The sequence below is a fragment of the Protopterus annectens genome, chromosome 2.part0, assembly GCF_019279795.1.
Source record: "Protopterus annectens isolate FY-2018-M chromosome 2.part0, PAN1.0, whole genome shotgun sequence".
NCBI lineage: Eukaryota > Metazoa > Chordata > Ceratodontiformes > Protopteridae > Protopterus > Protopterus annectens.
In genome coordinates this window covers 34273876-34295810 of record NC_056728.1, presented here as the reverse complement: position 1 = coordinate 34295810, position 21935 = coordinate 34273876, and the positions used below count along the sequence as shown (strand labels likewise).

At 43.2% G+C, this 21935-nt stretch overlaps 1 protein-coding gene across 1 annotated transcript in view; it reads left to right on the top strand.

Moving 5' to 3' along the window:
- UNC80 (unc-80 homolog, NALCN channel complex subunit) overlaps positions 1 to 21935 on the top strand; it is a 5631640-nt gene that overhangs the window by 2706796 nt on the left and 2902909 nt on the right. The window lies entirely within an intron of this gene.

Here is a 21935-nt window from a genome sequence, read left to right as displayed (position 1 = left end):
AAGATGTCCTGATATTCCTTATTCAGTTTATTTATATTATCTAACACTATTTTATCATTAGGTGTTAAGTTAACGTTCAACTTATCTAGGTCATTCTGTATAAATACTAGCCTCTTATCCCACTCTTTTCTTTTAGATAAGTACCAGCCTTTAACCGTAAAGAACCACCATGTGAGAGTGTTCAATCTCGCCGTTTGTTCTTACACACGAGTCGGCCGCATAGCAAAGCTCTGCATCTTAGAGAAGCTCGAGACCAGGCTATATCCCACAATCCTCCCTGCCATTACCCAGATCTAGTTTGCTGCTGCAACGGGGTCACATCGTTCAGAGAGCTCGGACCAGAGAAAACTGTTATTAGACAGATAAGATAGTTATTTTTTGTTAAAAGTTCTTATAGTTCTATAGTTCTTATAGTTCTTATAGTTATTGAAAATTTAGTTTCTGATACTATAGTGTGTGTGTCTGTCGTGTAGTTAGTTTTTTATAGGTTTCCCTTTGGGGCCTACCCTTCTATAACCTATAGCTATATATTTTTTTTTTCTTCTTCTTAATTATAGCTAGTGTTAAATTCTCTCTTTTTTACAGTGAAATTGCTATTATGTCTGAGAAAGCCAAGTCTGGTTTTAAAAGGTGTCAGTTTGGGCAGAAAATGTCCATCACTGACAACCACACTTCCTGCGTCTACTGTCTTGGCCCTCTCCACTTGCAAGAGGATTGCTCTTTTTGCCATTCCTTCAGTGGGAGGGTCATGACAGATAGACGCAGGAAACTTATAGACAGGGGACTTCTTAAGCCTGCTTTCCAGGAGGCCTTGGACAAGTCTGACCAGGCTTCTAAGTCCTCGAAGGGGTCGAAGATGTCGGAGCCCATGTCATCGGCTCCGAGTCCATCTTCTAAAGTTCGTTCGCCGGTTCCACAGACTTTGGGGCCGAGCGTCGAACGTTTATCTCTCACTGAGCCCCAGGTCTTGGAACCGGTGTCGGAACTACCGCCACCTTCCATTCTTCGGTCGGTGCCATCTTCGGCCCCTTCGACCCGATCTTCCAGACCATTATCCGATACTGATGTGGATCGTGTCGTGCAGAAACTTATGGAGAACATGGCCCTTTCCAAATTGATTGCAGTTTCCTCCCAATTGGTGTCGAAACTAGAAGGCCTTCCCTTATCTCCAACAGGTCCTCCTTCGAGACCCATCCAGTCTTCAGAGCCAGAAGAGGATGAGCCGATGATAGTGGAGCCCTCGGTGCCGAAACCGTCCATTGCACGATCGACACCATTGACCTCGACTCCATCGGAACCTATAGGTGAGTCGCGGAGTTGACGATCTCTCCTTGGTTCCGGGACCGAGAGTCGTACCGACCTTTCGGTGCCGACTCTCCCTCTCGAGGCCTCGGCGCAGATTGGCTTGGCTCTGTCCTCGGGGTCGAGACCCATGGGCCCCGTGTCTGGGATTCTTCCATGTTCTTCGGAACCGGGGGAGTCCTCGACCCGAGGTTCAGGGGTTTTTGACCTTATGAGAAAGGTTTTGTCTACACAGACAACCACTTCATCGGACGCGTCTTCTCCCCCCCCCTAAGGAGCCGCTCTCTGTTTCTGTTCCCACGACACATCCAAAGCGTGGAGCGCCATTGTCTCAGCCATCCCCAGAGGGTGCCCCCTGTTCCTCGGAGGCCTCACCGGAATCCCCCTCCGATGAGGTTCCGAGGAAAAGATTGTGCAAGAGGAGGCACTTAGATTCCCCACAGGAATCTCTAACTTCTGACACTGACTTGGATGAGTCAGAGGGGTCCCCAAAATCCCCCCCCCCGAGGATGTCTCATTTGCGGACATCTTGGAGATTTTAAAACAGAGGGGTGATTGGCAGTCCCTAGCCCCCACTGAGGACGAGTCGGTGTTGCTGAAGGCTTTTGGTGCTCAACCTTCTACCTCCTGGGTTACTCCGCCCTTCGATGAGTTAATGGATTTGATTGCTCGAAGGGCATGGGAGACACCGGACACAGTGGAACCGGTCCCTCGAAAACCAAGCAAATTTATTACCGCTCCCCAGGACAAGACTTATCTCACCAAAGGAGTCCCGGTTGACGCTATGGTGGTGGCTGCAGCCACTAAAAAGGAGATGTCGGAGTCTTCCTCTTCTGTTCATCCTCCTAATAAGGATTCTAGGACTATGGACAGATACGGGAAGGGCGTTTTTAGTTCAGCGACTTTTTCCATGCGTTCGCTAAACTATTTGACACATTTTACACATCTACAGAGGGATCTCATCAACGAGCTGGGAGATACCCTCCAGGGTAACACAGATGCTGCTGTTTCAGATAAGGTAACAGCACAGCTTAACACCCTTACCTCCGTAGTGAACTCGTCCATGAGGCTCATCTCGTATGCGGCTGAAGGGTCGAGTAGAGCTGCAGCTTCAGCGATTGCTCTACGAAGACAATCCTGGATGCGGCTGTGCTCATTTGCGGAAGCCTTCAAGTCTTCCTTCGCCAACGCCCCCTTTGATAGTGCCACTCTTTTTGGGCCCAAAGTGAAAGAGACATTAACTCGGTGTGAGCAAGAAGGAAAGACTCTGTCTGCTGTCGGAGTCCATTTTTCCGTTCCATCTAGACCGTACCCCAAAGGGCAATGAGGCGGAAAAATGTGGTTCCGTAGAACTCAGGGATCTTTCCAGGCCACACAGAGTGACCCCCCCCCCAGAGGCAGGGGCCGGGGCAGACATGGAAGACGTCGCCCAGGCGGCAGAGGGGGTCCGCAGAACCAAGGCGACAGGGATCCTATCCCTGGTAAGCCTTTCCAGCACTCCTGAATGGGGGCCCGACTGTCCTGCTCTGGAGGCAGTCAGGGGTCGCTTGGCTTTATACCCACAGGCCTGGCTAACTCTCACCTCAGACTCCTGGGTAAAAAGCATTGTAACCAGAGGATACAAAATCCCCTTTATGTCAACTCCACCCCAACAAAGAAGGTTTCCAGATGTGCCACCCCTTCTGCGAGGCCCAGCAGCAATAGAAATTTCAAAGCTGCTCAAAAAAAGAGTCATTCAGCCAGTCCCGGACCAAAAGGATCCGGAACTTACTCAAGGTTCTTTTTAGTTCCAAAAAAGACAGGGGACTGGAGACCCATTTTGGATCTCAGCAATCTCAGTACCTTCGTGAAGAAGGAAAAGTTCCGGATGGTCACGCTTCAATCGATCCTTCCATTTTTGCAGAAGGACGACTGGATGTGCTCGATAGATCTCAAGGACGCGTACTACCACATCAAGATGGCCAGACCATCCAGAGATCACCTGCGCTTCCGGCTGGGAGCCAGTCGTTTTCAATTTCGAGCCCTGCCCTTTGGGCTCACCTCAGCCCCCAGGGTATTCACCAAATGCATGGCAGTGGTAGCGTCTCACTTGAGATGTCTAGGATTCCGGGTGTTTCCCTATCTGGACGACTGGCTCCTCACCGCCACCACCGAGCATCGCCTCATACAAGCCAGAGACTATACAGTCAACCTTTGTTCCCACCTTGGGATTTCCATAAACTTCGAAAAATCTGCCTTACTGCCCTCACAGCATATTTCATTCATCAGAGCAGACCTAGATACGCGCTTAACACTGGTAAAGCTCCCTCAAGTAAGGGCTTCATCTCTCAAGGAACAGGTTCTTCTTCTACTGCAATGCAGGAAAGCCCCGGCCAAATTGGTGTTGAAGGTTTTGGGACTCATGGCAGCATCCCTGATTGCAGTTCCTATGGGGAGATTGCACATGAGGCTCCTCCAATGGCTGCTGTTCACGCAGTGGTCATTCCAGCAGTTACCCCTAATGCACGAGATTCTGATAACAGATTCTTGCAAGCGAGACCTCTCATGGTGGGTGTCCAGTCAGGATCTCACTATGGGTCGTCCATTTGTTCTACCGAATCCGACGGCCACGATAACCACAGACGCTTCTCTGATAGGGTGGGGGGGACTTTTTCAGGGAAGAACAGTCCAAGGGGAATGGTCCAACATGGAGTACAACCTGCACATAAATGTTCTGGAAATGAGGGCGGTGTTCTTGGCATTGCAACACTTTCAAACCCTCCTACCTCTAGGAACAGTAGGAGTTCAGACAGACAACATGTCTGTAGTCTGGTACATAAACAAACAAGGGGGAACCAGATCTTACCCATTATGCAGAGAGGCCATGAGAATTTGGCAATGGGCAGAGTCCACGGGTCGCTTTCTGATAGCAATGCACATCCCGGAGTCATCCAACGTCATTGCGGACAGGTTGAGCAGAGCCATCCTGTTACCTCACGAGTGGTCCCTCAAACTACAGGTGGCGGAAAGAATTTTCCGCAAATGGGGCCAGCCTTGCTGCGATCTATTCGCCTCCCTGATGAATACCAAATGCAGAAGCTATTTTGCCCTTCTACCCCCTCCAGGGGATGTCCCCAGGGACGCACTGATACACGATTGGCCCCCGGGTCTCCTATATGCATTTCCACCTACCTCCTTGATTCCCAAATTTCTTCGGAAAGCCATGAACCTGGAAAGGACAATTATACTCATAGCCCCATTCTGGCCTCGACAGATATGGTTCCCCTTTCTTCGAGCCCATCAAACAGAGGAACCGTGGATCCAGGACCCAGTACCAGATCTACTGACACATTCGTCGGGAGTTCCTCACCCGTCTCTTCTATCCCTCAAACTAGCAGCTTGGCTGCTCCACTTCCCCGCCTAGCCAGGTCTGATCTACTTTCTCCGGCAGTTCAACGCATTTTGGTTGCCTCTCATAAGGCTTCCACTACAAAACTCTACAAGAGTAAATGGAAACGCTTTGTGTACTGGGCATCTAGCCAACACTTGGACCCCCTGGTTGCTCCTTTACATAAAGTTCTAGAATTTCTATCCATCCTTTTCCACGAAGGAGCCTCTACTTCCACACTAAGAGTACAGTTGGCGGCCATATCCAACTTCCATGTTGGTGAGGACGGTTCTTCTATTATGTCCTATTATGTTCTATTATGGCTTTGTAAGGCTTTTATGAAAGGTTCCTTCCATCTTCGACCGCCCATCAGAGACCCTTTATTCCCATGGAATTTAAATTTGTTATTGTCACAACTAATGTTGCCACCCTTCGAACCAGCCTCTTCTTGCCTCCTGAAGTTTTTGTCGTGGAAGACTCTTTTTCTTGTAGCGGTTACTTCAGCTCGGAGAGTGTCAGAGCTGCAAGCACTATCAATTAAACCACCTTACTTAATTTTCCACCCAGATAGAGTTTCCTTACAAACAAACCCGTCTTTCCTTCCTAAGGTATGTTCTGTCATAAATATTAATCAGTCCATTGAACTCCCTACTTTCTTCAAAAACCATACCAGCAAGTTGGAATATATACTGCACAAGTTAGATGTCCACAGACAGCTAAGATTTTATTTGGACAGGACTAAGGATTACAGAAAAACAGATCAACTTTTTGTTGCATTTGCAGACAATAAAAAGGGCATGGCAGTTACAAAACGTACGCTTTCTAAATGGCTTACTGATTGTATAGCCTTTGTGTATTCTAAGTCGAATCAGGCCTTGCCCACCAAACAAAAGGGCCATTCTACTAGATCTGTTTCCACTTCCTTGGCTCATGCAGCTCGCCTGCCTTTGGACACGATTTGTGCAGCAGCCACTTGGTCTAAACCACATACTTTCATCGCTCATTATAGGGTTGACAAAACCTCCAAAGACAGGACATCTTTTGATTCCACTGTGCTCAGGAACGTTCTTCCATGAGTCACTCAGGGTGACGGAGCTAGGGACGCTACCCGTGTGTAAGAACAAACGGCGAGATTGAACACTCTCACATAAAGAAGTTATGTTCTTACCATAACGTTCCATGTGGAGTGTTCATCTCGCCTTTGTTCTTACATTCCCCCTCTTCCCTCCCTCATGTGTTTGGAAGAACGAGTAGGACTAGAGTCTGGTCCACATGTCTTTACCTCTTCCGGGTATATTACCTCTTACCTCATAGTGTATATTTCGTTACCCTTTAGTTAATTTGTCAGTGAGATAGTGTCTCTGAATTTTTGTGGCAGTATGTAGCCTTAGCACCTCAGGTTTATTGTTAGTCTGGTTTGCTTGCAAACTAGATCTGAGTAATGGCAGGGAGGATTGTGGGATATAGCCTGGTCTCGAGCTTCTCTAAGATGCAGAGCTTTGCTATGCGGCCGACTCGGAGCCGAGGATCGGCTCCAAACCCGTGTGTAAGAACAAAGGCGAGATGAACACTCCACATGGAACGTTATGGTAAGAACATAACTTCTTTTTTCCCACAGAATCATGTCTGACACCTCTCCATTATTGTATACTTCAATACATTGTTTTATTCCAGTTAGAAACCAGTCTTGAAAGCCTTTTATTTTCATAATGTAGGCAGGGATTCTCAGACAAGAGATTAAAAAATAACTGTGAAACATTCATTTAAATGTGATGGCATTGTGATCTGATAAAGGGCAGGACACAATCCTGACATCTTCTGTTTTAGATAATAATGAGCTGGTTACTAATACTGGATCAGTGTTGATTTGTGTGCCAAGCCTGTACGAGTAATGGAAAAATTTTAGGGAAGAAGTATAGATGTCTTTTAAATTCTTTGAATTTACGTAGTTTTAATTTAAATTTTATCAAAAATACAATTAAAATCTCCTGGTAAAATTATCTCTTCCCGAGAATATAAAGTCATTGTGTCAAGATGCTGTTTTACTGTTTTTGTGCCTATTCCTGGTAATCAATATGAGATAATGAGGGTATAAGGCTTTTTCAAAACCTTAATTACTACTAAAGCTAACGTGCCATTTTATCTGTATACAGTTCTATGATCTCTGGTAATCGTAGGCTTTTCTTCCATAGAATTGAAACTCTTTTTTTCTTTATATTGTGAACTTATCAGTATTACATAGTCTTTTAATAAAAATCTGTTCAAATCTTGTGATAATAGATGTGTTTCGTGAAGAAACACTATGTCTGTTTTATGCAAAGAAAGATATTTGTTCACAATAGCTCTCTTCATGGGATTATTTAGCCCATTTACATTTAAAGAGAGAACATTATATGCTGACATAGTTTTGCAGTATTAAGATATATGTATTGACTCCCTATATTTTTTATAGCAGTTAAAAATAACATTTGTTATGGACAAATAAACAACTAAATTAGAAATCTTAACTATATAAATATTAAAAAACTTCTATAAGGAATACAATATTCCTAGCTTAGTATGCATACCAGGTCTACTTCACTTGACCTAAATTTCATTTGATTGACACCCATTTGACTGACACCCAATTGACCTAAATTTCATTTGACTTAAAACTCATTTGACTGACTCCCATTTCACCGGCAGCTTACAATGCTGAATTTCAACATACTGAATCTTAAACCATAGACAAGCACACTTAGAACACCAATAACTAACCCTTTCCAGAACTTAAAAACTACTTACCCTCTTAACAGAAACGGGACAATGTACAACCAAACTAGTTGAGGGGCTATGCCCCCCCACCCCCCCTAATTATATATACTAACTCCAGGATCGCATTACAGTGGGGAAAAGGGCATATACCTTTAACTTAGCTTACAGTACTCTACACGCTGCCACTACTGCTGGGAATGCACATTCGCCAAATTACTTTACTGTAGATGATGTGTCTTTTGGCTTTTCCCGGTTAGGGGTCGCCCCAGCAGAATTCCAATCCGCTAATGATTGGCAGTAGATTTTTACGTGCCGAGCTGCCAGCTCTGATGCACAACCTTCAACAAAGGTATGCCCATTCACGCATGTCTCCACATAGAAGACGCTCTAACTGAGAATCGAACAGGACAACTTTACTGTAGATACTTCCCATAAAAATGTAAGTAGAAAAACCCAAATTTAGAAACAACACTACTTTCTACGTGACTGTCGGAATTCTAACAGTCAGCACTATAAGTTACAGTAATTTTTTTTATCACAAACAAGTCACAGGTGAAGGAAAACCTACAACAAGTTTATGTCTTACATGTCGGTGAAATGGGAGTCAGTCATATTAGTTTTAGGTCAATTCGATGTCAGTCAAATGGGTGTCAGTCAAATGAAATTTAGGTCAAGTGAAGTAGACCCGTACCATACAAGCCATCAAGCCATAACTTTGCCAAACCATAAGATCTAGTGATGGCTTTTCACTACTGCAGGCTAACATATAAACTGAAAAAAAAGGAGAATGGAAAATAAATTTATTTTATTTATTTATTTTACATTTGTTGACCGGGATAGTCCAACTGGATACATGTCCATGGCCTGGGGAGAAAAGCTCCAAACTTGCACACAGATAAGGACAAGCAAGTTACAGTATATGCACAAACATATTGCATTAACATACAAGTTACAGTCTCAAATTTCAAGCCTATGAAATACAGTTTATATTCAGAAATGTGTGCAAATATGTTACAGTTTCTCTTATCAAACCTATAGGTGCAGCTATATACAGAGTATCTGCAGAGATGTTACAGTTTCTCTTTGCAAAACTTTTAATGTAAGAGGTAATTCGCTGTGAATAAAACATTATAGGGATATGGAAGTAGATTAGGCTTTAGTCAAAGTTAGAGCAAGGACTTAGCCATTGAGTTTTAAAATACTGGGTTAGATTTTTTTTGAACTGGTTAAGGGAGAGGTTCCGAGTAAGGTCAGATGGGAGTGAATTCCAGGTTTTGCCTACTGAATTTGCAAACAAAGATTCTCCAGATAGGTTGTTAGCTTTAACAGATTTAACCAAAAGTTTTATAGTGGAACGAAGTGGCCTAATGTTTTTGTAGGGATGGATAATGTTTTTAAGGGAGGGTGTTTTGGTGTTTTTTCTGGATGGTTAATAACCTTGAATGCTACAGTAAGTTGATTATATTGAATTAGTCTGGGGAGTTCTAGCCATCTTAAGAGGTTTGGGTTTTGACAATGGTGTGTCCTGTAGGGAGTTCCTGTGGCAAACCTGACAATTTGATTGCAGCAGCTAGAAAGTTTGCTGAGATCAGTTTTGTTCAAATTAGTGAGTATTGGCGAGGCATAGAGTAGAGTTGAAAGCAGATGGGAATGGGCAATGGCAGCCCTAGTTAGAGGGATGAGAAAAGGTTTGTTTTTGTATAGGGAACCAAGTTTTTTATTAACGGTTTTAATAGTTTGGTTTACATGCATATCATATTTGAGGTTGTTGTCTATTATAACACCCAGGAGTTTGGTATACATAACTGGTGAGATTATGGTCCCATTGTTAGATGTTATAGTAAACGAAGGTTGAGAGGATTTGCGAGTAGGGGAGAAGAGCAATAGCTTTGTTTTATTAGGGTTTAATATCAGCTGTTGATTAGAGATCCAGTTTTCCACTGTTTTAAAGGTTTTCTGGGTTAAACTATGGAGATCTGTACGGCTAGAGGCTGAGCAAATTAGGGTGGAGTCATCGGCATATTGTATATAGGTTGTGTCTGGGATTACAGTGTGTAGTTCATTGATAAAGAGGGAGAAAAGAAGGGGACCTAATATGGAGCCTTGAGGGACACCAAGGGTAATGGGGAGAAGGGTTGAGAGTTTGTCCTGCCAAATGGACAACCTGCTATCTTCCACTAAGATAACATTGAAACCATTGTATGGCTTGGTTGTTTAGGGATATTTTCTTTAGGGTAAGTAAGAGTAGCTGGTGGTTAACCATGTTGAAGGCCTTGGAAAGATCGAGAAACAGGGCAGAAGATAGTTTGTTGTTTTCATGGTTGGAATTTATGACATTAGAAAAGGAGAGGAGGACTGTGGTGGTACTGTGCTGTGGGCTAAATCCATGCTGGAATTTGCCCAGAAGATTATGTTGAATGAGGTAGTGTAAGAGTTGTTTATGGATAGATTTTTCCATAATTTTAGCCAGAGGGGAAAGGATAGCTTTTAGTCTATAGTTTGGCAGCTCAATGGAGCTGCCTCCTTTGTGGAGTGGTATGACATAATATTTTCCAAATAGAGGGTACAGAGGCTTCAGTTATGGTTCTGTTTATCAAAATAGAGACAGGAAATGCTATAACATCAGCAGCTTTTCGCAGGTAGTCTGCAGGGAGGAGGTCAGCTGAGGGGGTGGTTGGTTTGAGTTTTTTAATTAGGGTTCTAATGAGTGAAGTCGGAACTTTTTGGAAGCTGAAGGAGAGAATGGCACCGGGCTTAGGGGTTTCAGCGTTAGGGCAAGTGGGTTTAAGTTTGCTAGTAAGGGCCTAGATGGTTTCTGTAAAGAAACTGTTGGAGGTGTTGGCAGTGGACTCTGGTGATATTTGGGTTGGAGCAGAGGGGGTTGGAGTTGCCCTGGGTGGAGGAGTTTGTTAATACTTGCCCAGAACTTCTGTGGCTTGTTGTGGTGTTTCTGCTGTAGATGGCAGAAATAGTATTTTTTGTGTAGTAATATGGATTTTTTGTATCATTCCTATATTGTCGAAATTTGAGTTGATCTTGTGGAGCTTTAGAGGAGCGCCAGGTGTTCCAGGCATTATTTCTTTGGATGATCTTTAGTTTGGTTTCTTTAGTGAGCCATGGGGCAATTTTTGTTTTAATTCTAATAGAGCGTGCAGGTGCATGGTTGTCAAGGATGGCCAGGAATGTGTTATTAAAGTGTGTTACTGCCTCATCTAGTGGTAGTTGTTTTAGAATTGACCATTTGTGTAATTTAATTTCTTCTAAGAATTTATTAAGGTTGAAGTTTTTGTTATTTCCTATTGTTTTATAGGTGGGCAGATGTGGACATTCAACTTTATGCCTAATAGTATGTTAAGCAATGATCACTTACATCTTCAGGGAGAGTACCTGATTTGTACATGTGGTGGGGCTGTTAATTAGTATCCAGTCTAGCATACTTTCTTTATTGTTAGATTTGCTGATCCTAGTAGGGGAGGTTATAGTTTGTGTAAAACCATGTAGGTTTACGTAGGTGGTTGGGGTCTCTGCAGTGCAAGTATTCCAGTTTATATTGAGGTCCCCTAGAACAAAGGTATCTTGGGGGTAGGCATTGGATATCCAGTAGAGGATGTCTTCTAGGGTCTCTGAGTTATTACCTGGGGGAATATAGACACATACTATGTGTATAGATTTGTTTTCATTTATTTGTAGTTTGGAAGTCATAATTTCTGCTTTGTTAAATATAGGTGGTTTAAAGTAACAATCTGAAGTTGTTAATCTTCTTCCATTCCTCACTTATGGGTACGGTTCCGAAACCTCGGAACCGAGTCGACCAAATACCAAGCTAGCATACACCAAACTCTTGAGCCACACTACTACCCACAGTGCCCTTCATCCCATACCTCAGATCTCGTTTACTGTGCAGCCGTATAGCAGCGTTTTCACCGAGCTCTCCAGCTAAGAAGTCTTGACTTATTTAAACTGTGTATTTCTCCAATAATTTCTCTATTAGTGTCTTTCTTATAGTCTAGCTCTACCCACAGGTATTCTTTTTCTTGCCATTGCCTTTTCTTTACTTTTTACCACCCTCGTGGTAACTCTTCATACCATTGCTGGTATTCCGGCCCTTTTTCTCCTTCTCTTCTCTGTTTGAGCGAGTGTTAGTATGTCTGAGAAAAAGGGTACTTCAGGTTTTAAACACTGCATGTCGTGCAGTGGTAAATTACCGAACAACTACTTGCATTTTAAATGCGTTTATTGTTTGGGCGTTTCGCACCTTTCTGCGACTCCCCCATGTGATATTTGTGTGAATTTTATTCAACGGACATTGAATGAATGGCGCAACAAGTTGATTTTGAAAGGATTGCTTTCCTCTCCTTTCTCGGAGGCTATTTCTGTGGAGGTCTCAACCCCTCCAGTCAAGGATAAGAAGCGTCCCCGCTCAGACCCCTCTTCACCGGCCGGTGACAGGGGCAAAAATCATCGATCTAAGGCCAGTAATCTTCCTCCGAGCATCGTCTTGCTGCCTCGATACCACCGATTTCGGCGCCGTGTGCAGTTTCTGGGAAGTCTGAATTGTCGGTTCCGGGCTCGGCACTGACTACTGAACCGCTGATTACTTCGGTTCCGACCAGTCTGGTTCTGGACACTTCGGCAGCGACCTCGCCTTTACAGGCACCGGCTCCAACGACCTCAGATCAAATTTTGACTACTACCCTGATTGTGACTTCGGCTCCTAGTTCCGTCTCGGCGCCGACCTTACCGTTTACGCAATTCAAATCGGAATCCTCGGCTCTGTTGAGTTCCTTACCACGGACCAGGTATTCGTCTTCTGTGGATCCGTTTGCCGGGTAAGCCTACAGTCCCTTTCTGGACTGGCCTGAATCCCCTTCCGGGATATTGGTTAGGTCTACCAGAAGCGTGTCCAAAATAGACATTGTTCGTCTCGTGGATCAGGTATTGACTGCAAGAGGAATCTCCAGACCTTGTTCCGCTCCGGGTGTTGGGATTTTTCCTCCTTCGACTCCTTCGTATTCTCCTGATGGGGATCTTTCGGTTCCAAGGCCCCCTTGCCCATTGCTTTCAATGGGACCCCTTCCTTCGGCACTGACTACTGTGATGCCTGAAGCACCTAAGCCCTGGTGGGCGTCAGTTCTGACGACAGCCTACCTTACTCAACCACTTGATTCAGGGGTGGAATATTCAGTTCTGGCCTTGGCACCGACGGCCTTTTCGGTTCCCATCTCGGATCTGAGAGTTATATCAGCACCGAACCCTTCTCAATCTCCAGTCTTGGAGGTGGGCCGTTCAGAGTGGGGTGTGACCCTGGTGTCGATTCAGTCCTCTTCGGTTCCGAGCTCCCATCCCTCTTCGGGTGGCCCGCCTTCTGGATTATGGAACGGGTGCTGGCGGCTAGCAATCCTCCTCCTTCAGCTCCGCCTTTGGTTCCACCCCTAACTCAATCATCACCAGCCCTTAGTAGGGGACCTCTAATCCAAAGCACGCCCTTTCCGTGGCCTCCTCGGACATTCCCGCGAAAGAGCCCCCTCGGAAGAGGATGTGTAAAACAAAACACATGGACTCACCTGAAGAGTCCCTTACTGAGGATACGGATTACGATGATGGGGAAGGTTCCCCTAGATCACCCCCTGACAATGTTTCCTTTGGGGGCATCTTGGAGATTTTGAGTCAGCGGGGTGACTGGAAATCTTCCACCCTTTCCCCGGAGGAATCCATATTCTCACAAGCTTTCCGTTCCTGGCCCACTATGTTCTGGGTGACCCCTCCTGCAGATGAGTTGGTCAAATTCATCGTGCAGCGAGCGTGGAAGAGTCTGGATTCAGTAGAAGCTATTCCCAGGAGATCAAACAAAGTACTTTCTCCTCCAGAGGATCAACCCCATTGGTCAAAAGGATTGCCAGTAGACGCTGTGGTGGTGGCGGTGGCCACAAAGAAGGACTTGGCAGAAGAGAGTCCTGCTGTTCATCTGCCCAACAGGGAGTCCCGGGCGGTGGACAGGTCAGGGAAGCGAGTTTTTGCTGCAGCGACCTTTGCAGTGTGTTCGCTGAATTTCTTGGCACACTTTAAGAAACTCCAGGGTGACCATATTTCAGAACTCTCTGGTAGCCTCCTGGGTCAAGTGTCGGATGGAGCACCTGACAAAGTGGCTTGCCAACTTGCCACCTTTGAAGCGATTTTGAATTCCTCCATGAGGTTGCTCTCCCACGCAACCAAAGGAGCAGCTAGAGCAGCAGGTGCTGGCGTGGTTGTCCGACATCATGCCTGGATGCACATTTCTGACCTACCGGATTCCTTCAAGTCTTCCTTTTTGAACGCCCCTTTTGAGTCCTCCGCACTTTGGTTCTAAGGTCAAGGATACTTTGGCCAGGTGCGAGCAGGATGGAAAGACCTTGTCTGCCGTGGGCCTGCGCTTCTCTAAACCTCAGCATTCCTTCTCCAGGAACCAGAGGAGTGGAAAGTTTTGGCACAAGAAGTTGCAAGGTTTCTTTCGTGATGCACATGGCGAGGACTTCTCCAGAGACAGAGGAGGGTCTGATCGTGGAAGACTCCCCTTTAGGGGCAGAGGGGGTTACCAGAATCAGGGCTCCAGAGAGTCTTTCTCCGGTAGGCCCTATCAGCGCTCCTGAAGCATTGCCCGATTGCTTTCCTCTGGAAGCAGTCGGGGCGCGTTTCTCTCTACACCAAGTAGCCTGGTCCTCCATTACCAATGAACTATGGGTGCAGAGAATTATCACATTCCCCCTCAAATCCTTTCCAAGACCTCAATTCTCCCTTCCCGATGTACCACCCAGTCAAAAGGAGGAGGCAGCTTCCGAAATCAAGAAGCTTCTTTTAAAGCGAGTCATCCAAAAGGTCCCCCCAGATCAATGTGGATTAGGGTTCTACTCCAGACTCTTCTTGGTGCCAAAAAAGACGGGGGACTGGAGGCCCATCCTGGATCTCAGTCATATGAACGAGTCAGTTATACAGACCAAGTTCTGCATGGTCACTATTCAATCCATCCTTCCATGCCTTCGGGAGGGTGTGTGGATGTGCTCTGTATATCTCCAGGATGCGTATTACCACATCAAAATGGACAAATGCTCCAGGAGACTTTTGTGCTTCTGGTTAGGAGCCAATTATTTTCAACTCAGAGCCCTGCCTTTCGGTCTCTCGACGGCCCCCAGAGTGTTCACGAAATGTCTAGCAGTGGTGACAGCTCACTTGAGACTTCACGGATTCCAGGTGTTTTCTTATCTGGACGATTGGCTCCTCTCCGCCCCCTCCAATCGTCTACTCACCAGGGCCCTTCGCCACAGTCTGTCTCTGGCGGAGTCTCTGGGTATTACTATCAACTGGGAAAAATCAAACTTTCAGCCCTCACAACAACTGGAATTCATAGGGGCTATGTTCAACACTCAGCTTGGCCTAATAGCTCTTCTTCATCACAGGCTATTAAGACGGTTTCACAAGTGCAAGTGATACTCAACCACAGGAAAATGTCTGCAAGAGAAGTTCTGCAGGCTCTGGGTTCCATGGTGGCAGCCATTCCCATTGTTCCATTGGCCAGGCTTCATATGCACCTGTTACAGTGGCTTCTTCAAACTCAATGGATACACAATCATCATCCCTTGAACGCACTAATCCTCATCACCGATCTCTGCAAACAGGATCTCCTCTGGTGGATGAGAATGGACGAAAGTCTTTGGTGTCACCCGTTTCACTGATTGCTATCCAGTCCGACAACATGTCTGTGGTCTGGTATATCAACAAGCAGGGAGGGACCAGATCTTACCCCCTTTGCTGCGAAGCTATGAGAATTTGGCAGTGGGCGATAGCTTCCAACTGTTTCCTGATTGCTACACACATCCTGGGTAGTTCCAATGTGATTGCAGACAGGCTGAGCAGATGCATCCTTCTTCCTCACGAGTGGTCTCTCAACTCGAGAGTGGCAGAGGAAATTTTCATCCACTGGGGCTGACCTTGCTGCAATCTGTTTGTCTCCCCCTCCAATACAAAGTGCAGCAGCTACTTTGCCCTCTTTCCTCTGCAGGGGGAGTCCCCGAGAGATGCTCTGACTCTCGATTGGCCCATGGGTCTCCTGTACGCTTATCCTCCCATCCCCTTGATACCCTTGGTTTTAAGGAAAGCTACTTGGTTGAGAAGCAGAATGATTCTCATTGCTCCATTCTGGCCTCGTCAGGTTTGGTTCCCCTTCCTTCAGCCACACCTGCTCTGATCTCCTTGGATTCTAGACTTCCATCAGGATCTCATTTCTCACCCCCAAGGGTTGTCGTCTCCAAAACTGGCCACGCTCAAACTGACAGCTTGGTTGCTCCACTTCCGTTAGTAGTCAGGCTTGAATCAGTTTCTTCTCCGGTACATAATATTATTTTGGCCTCCCACTAACTTTCTACCAGAAAACTTTGTAAAGACAAGTGGAAACGTTTTTCCTTGAGGGCACAAGAGCTGTCTCTGGATCCTGTTTCTGTTCCAGTAGCTACGGTTCTTCAATACCTGACCGAGCTTTTCCTTAACGGGGCTTCTGCATCCAAGATTCAGGTGCATCTAGCTGCCATCTCCAATTTTCATGATGGTTCAGATGGAATTCCTATTATTTCTTCTCGTCTGTGTAAGACCTTCTTGAAGGGGATTTTTCATTCTAGACCTCCCATTAGGCAACCTGCGGAATCATGTCTAGGGTGCTTTAAACTTTGACTCTACCTCCCTTCGAGCTGGCTGCAACCTGTGATGTGAAGTTTCTGTCCTGGAAGACCTTGTTTTTGGTGGCGGTTACTTCAGCCAGACTGGTATCAGAGCTGCAAGTATTATGCATTAAGAGTCCTTATTTGATCTCCCATAAGGACAGAGTATCACTCCGGACCAATCCCACTTTCTTACCCAAGGTGGTTTCAGAATTCTCTATTAATCAGTCCATTGAGTTGCCCGTGTTTTTCCCTAATTATACCAAAAAGGGGAATACTGTCTCCATTCCTTGGATGTCCACAGACAGTAACGTTTTTATTTGGACAGGACAAAGTCTTTTCGAAAGTCCGATCAGCTTTTTGTTGCCTTTGTGGGCTTTAGAAAGGGATCGGCAGTGTATAAGGTTTCCTTGTCTAAATGGCTTAGGGATTGCATCTCCTTTGTTTATTCTTTGGAGGAGGAATCAGCTCCTGGCCGCATTAAACCTCATTCCACTAGAGCTGTGGCCGCTTCTGTCGCCTTTCATGCCAGGGCTTCCATGGATGATATTTGTGCTGCTGCCACCTGGGCTAAACCCATCCCTTTATCAAGCATTACAAATTGGATCTGATCTCCAGGGGAAGAGCTGCCTTTGGCTTTATGGTTCTCCGGAATGTCCTTCCATGAGGGCCACCCAGATTCTGTAGTAGCTAGGGACTCAGTCCCATCAGTGAGGAATGGAAGAAGATTAACAACTTCAGATAAAGAAGTTATGTCTTACCATAACATTCCATCTGAGTTGTTGATCTTCTTCCATTCATCACACCCTCCCACCTTCCCCCACCAAAGGCTCCTGGCGGATCTTCAGGTCATTTTGGTGTGTTAGGGTGTTTGCGCAGAGATGACCTCTGCCTTTGTTTCTGTTTCTTGTATATGTTGCTACTATATGTTCTGCAAACTCGATCTGAGGTATGGGATGAAGGGCATTGTGGGTAGTAGCGTGGCTCGAGAGTTTGGTGTACGCTAGCTTGGTATTTGGCCAACTCGGTTGCTAGGGTTCGGAACCGTACCCATCAGTGATGAATGGAAGAAGATCAACAACTCAGATGGAAAGTTATGGTAAGACATAACTTCTTTTTTAGGGTGGTTTTATAGAGAACAACAACCCCTCCCCCTTTCCTGGTAGTACGATCTAGCCTGAGTATATTATACCCTATAAATTTGTGGGAGAATCACTTACTTCAGATTATACTTTTTATAAGTATTATATCATTAAATTAAATTATACCTTTTAACTCTACCATGTCAATCTTTTGTATACATAATGATACAATCTACCTTTCTGTATCCCAAAAAACACAAAATTTTAATAAGCAGGCAGGTGATAACAAGTAAACAAAGTATAAGCAATCATCAGTGATTAGTATTCACTACCATTCTTCCTGCTTTTTACTGTCTTATTCCCCCATTTTTTGATATTGCATATTTGTTATACATATAAAAACATTTATAAAAAACATCTGAATAGAAGCTTCTTTTTTTTAAATGCAAAACATGTTAACTAATATTTGGTAAGTAAAACAGTATTAATATTGCATTCATTTATATTTAACTTTGTCTGTATAATACTTTTTTGTTCTAGGTTTTCTGTTTCTTATCAGAAACATGATGTTTTCAGCAGTTTCATTTACTTATTAAAAGGAAACCAACATCTCAGCATTGTAGAACGTTTCAGGACTAGTTAACTGTTACATCACAGCCGTTTGACTTGTCAGTCATTCAAGTATCTCCCATTTCTATTTAAAAATGGCCAGCAAGCTGTCAAAACTTAATATCACTAATTTAATTTATATATTAAGCTTATTACATAATAGATTCATTACTTACATTACATTTTCAGGTAAAAGCATTAAAAATAATTCAAAGAGAAGCAAGGCAAAATCTGTTTTGTAATCCAAATCCAATTGGTTCATTGCTTTCAACTTGACATAAAAAGGTCAAAGTCAGTTTATTACTTCCTGTATGTCATCTCAGATGTCTCTGCATGAAAATGAAGCCTTTACAGCCCTTAGGAGTTCGAGTCTGCTTCAGAAACCTTCTAAACAGTAACTAAAGTAAGTTGGCGGGAATTTTTGCATGTAGAGTGAAGCTTTGTGACTAGAAATGCTCATGGATGTATTAAAAAGCCATGAGCAATGTAGAGCATTTATTTTTGCTCTAAATACTTAATTTTGGCTGACAAACATACATTTAAACAAGAAATTAACCATTTCTGTTCAATTAATGAGTGGATTAGATGTACAGTAACATCCTAAACTTTAAACTAAAGCATTTTTAGTTAAGTGAGAGTATATAGTAAACTTATTTTACCTATAACTGTTATCATTTTAAACACACATTATTAAACCCACCATGACCCCCCCAAAGCAGTAAGTCAGTGAGAGATAATTATAAAAGTCACTTTAGCAAAGTACCTATATATAACTATGACACCTTTGTATAGTCTTCCCTAGAGATTAAAAATTCACTTAACATTTAAAGATATATATTATTTCTGATCTAAAGTCATTAGTAAATCTTGTAGTGTCACATATAACTATTAATTTTTTTTAAGTTTTGAAAGGGAAGGAGGAAGGAAAAGGAAACATGTAATCACTAACAAACTACATACTTCCACCCTGCATGCATCACTTATACAGTACGCAGATGACTCCACCCTAATCTGCTCAGCCCCATCCATAACCACTCTTCAAAAGCTCACCCAAGAGTCCTTCTGCTCCGTGGAACAATGGATTATCGATATCCACCTCATTCTAAATCCCAGCAAGACCAAATTACTCTTTTATACAACAATAAATCCAAATCCACACCTCCTACCTTCACTATCACCTCCAAAAACGGGACCACATCTCCCCCTCCCCTCACACTAAGTTGCTCGGGGTTGAAATAGATAACAATCTAAACTTTAATGTCCATATCTTACAAACCATCACAAAGGTACATAAGAAACTAGGAACCCTATACAAACACAAACAGCTCCTATCGTACCAAGCTAGAATCTCCTTAGGCCAAACCCACCTCTTGTCTACCATAATGTATGCATCACCAATCCTAATTCATATCAGGAAAACAGACCTAAACAAACTAGAGTCATGGTACAATACAATTGCAAAATTTGCTAACAACTCCACTTTTAGAAGTCATCACTGTCTTGCCCTGAAGCAACTACAGTGGTTAAACCTCCCTCAGCTAATTAGCTATCACCAGTTAGTCCTCACCTTCAACATAATAAGGAACTCTCTGAAAACCCCAGCTCTAAACCAACTTCTAAATCAATATTCTGCAAATCACCCTCTACGCTCATCCAACAAAACCCTGCTCTGCATAACCAAAGCCAATAACACTGCAGGAAAAAGTCTGTTCTCTCACACCATTGCTAGGGAATGGAATAACCTCCCCCAAAGTATCTCCTTTGCACCATCCATCTCACTTTTCAAGAAATCACTAAAGTTACACCTCTTGCAATAATGGCTGTGTCCTTGTATCACATAAAATCTTTTCTGCTCTCCTACTTACTTGCCACACCTCATCTCCTCTGCTTATCTCAGCTATTCTGTACTCCCTATCAGGAACTACTATCCTTTCTCATGCTATGACATATCTCCCGAATGGCATTATTTAAGAAATTCCATTCCTTCATTTTTATGCTTTGTACTACCAATAGGGAATTCAAAGTTTTGCTGTCTATATACCAAGCTTGCTCAAATCAAACTAAGGTATGTAAAATCTCCTAGACTGTATATATGCCACTGTATAGAAATTTTCGGTCATTTATGGATTGTGTTGTCATATAAAGACATGGAGCTCTGATTGTATATATGCCTCTGTACAAAAATGTTTTTGTCATTTGTTGTATTCGTACCATTATGTAATGGAGCTTTTCTCCTGGGCCTCCTCTGTAAATGGACATTTTTCCAGTCGGACTTTCCCGATGTAAAATAAAAAATAAATAAATAAAATGTAAAACAAAATGTATTATATTGTTTGTGTGATTTCAAAGTGACTTAAAACCAACTGCATTGTACTACATTACAAATAAGCTTCTAAATTATTTGTCTCTGGGTTTTTTTTTTCTTTCACAGACCATTCTTTTTTATTGTTATTTGTCTTTTTTAATGTACTACTGGTGTCCATTAGTTCTGTTGAATTTATTATGTTTCTTTGTTGTACAAAGTTGTTGGCGTCTTCAAGTGTTTCAAATGTTTTTGTTCCTTCCGGTGGAGAATGTCTTATTCTGGCAGGAGAGAGTAGTTGAGATTTAATACCAGCCTTTTTCAGTGATTTAATAAGGGGAAATGCAAGCCTTTCTTTTTGAAGTTACAAGAGAAGAGTAGTCATTGTCAAGTCTAACAATTTGATCCCCTATTTTCAAAGGAGAGAGCCCAAACAGACTTTAAAATAAGGTCTTTTTCTTGACTTGACATAAATTTAACAATGATGGATCTGGGATGCATATTTTTGCTATTCAATGTATTTCAAGATAATATGGGCTGTCTCATTTCTGAAAGATAACGCTTCAGGTAAATTTAAAAGTTTTTGGGAGTCAAGTAGTTAAAAAACTCACCATACTGTCTCATTTCATTCTCTCCAGTATACCATAGATTCTTATGTTGTTCCATCTAGACCTATTCTTCAGATCATCAGTCTTGTTAATAGGTTTGTTATTTTGCTGTAGAAGTAACTTGGTACTTTTTTCGTCACCTATTAGTCTGCAGTCAATGTCAGACACTGTTTCTTCTAGTGCTGCAATTTGAGCCATCTATTGCTTCAGGACATTATTCAGTAATTCAGTCTGCTTGGTAGTGTCTTCTTTAACTTTGTCCATTTTAAAATTAAGGTTATCTATATTCAGCATTAAATCTTGAATGTTTGTAAGGATGGACTGCAGCTCTTTTTTCATAGAGTTGGCCTGTTGATTGGTCTTAGAATGATTAATGTTCCTTCAGTTGTAGTTTCTTTACTTTTTCTCCTTTAAAATCTGACAGGAAAATATGAGGAATTATAAGATGAAAGTTACACTGATATAAAGTTCATATCTTCTGTTTTTTGGATTTATTGTTTTCAAGTAGATATCTGTGTATTTTCTGAATAAATCCTAACAGAAATGTTGAAATACTGCTGAGCAGAAAATTTGTGCTGCTGTCAGCCTTCTGTCCAAGCCACGCCACCATTATCATCTAAGTTTTAATGGATTTAGTGTATAAGCCTCTGAGCAGACACCATAGGTGCAGAAACCATTATCACCCACTGAAATTGTTTGGTCTGCTGCTGAGTGAAAAAGAGTTTCATTTGGTTGTAGCAGGTCATTCCTCTCCAGTGGATTCACCAGCTGATGTAATAGTAATGGCAATGTAGGTGTACTTTGTGTATTTTCACACTTGATACCTCTTGGTGCAGCTGATAGCATATCTGCTTTTGCATGCCTTATGTCAGTCACTAACATCCTATACTTTTGTTGGTCATACATTACCAATAAATGTTTACTGGTGGAGCCATTGTCTTTTACATACCTATCAAGAGCCACATTCTTGGCCTTTCTGCTCATAAAAGGCAATAAACTATTTAAATACATTGTTGGCTTCATATTCTGTGTAGCTTTCCATAAAAAAGAGAAAAGAAAGTAAAGTAGGGCTATTCCTCTTCTTCTTTACAGAATATTTGCATTACTCTTATGAATTTTCCAGCCTTTATTTTGTCTGCCAGAAGGTGTTAACAGCTGACAAGATAATCCATCCAAAGAGGAAGACATCTGAGTGACAAGCCATGGATCATTCTTTATTATGTAAAA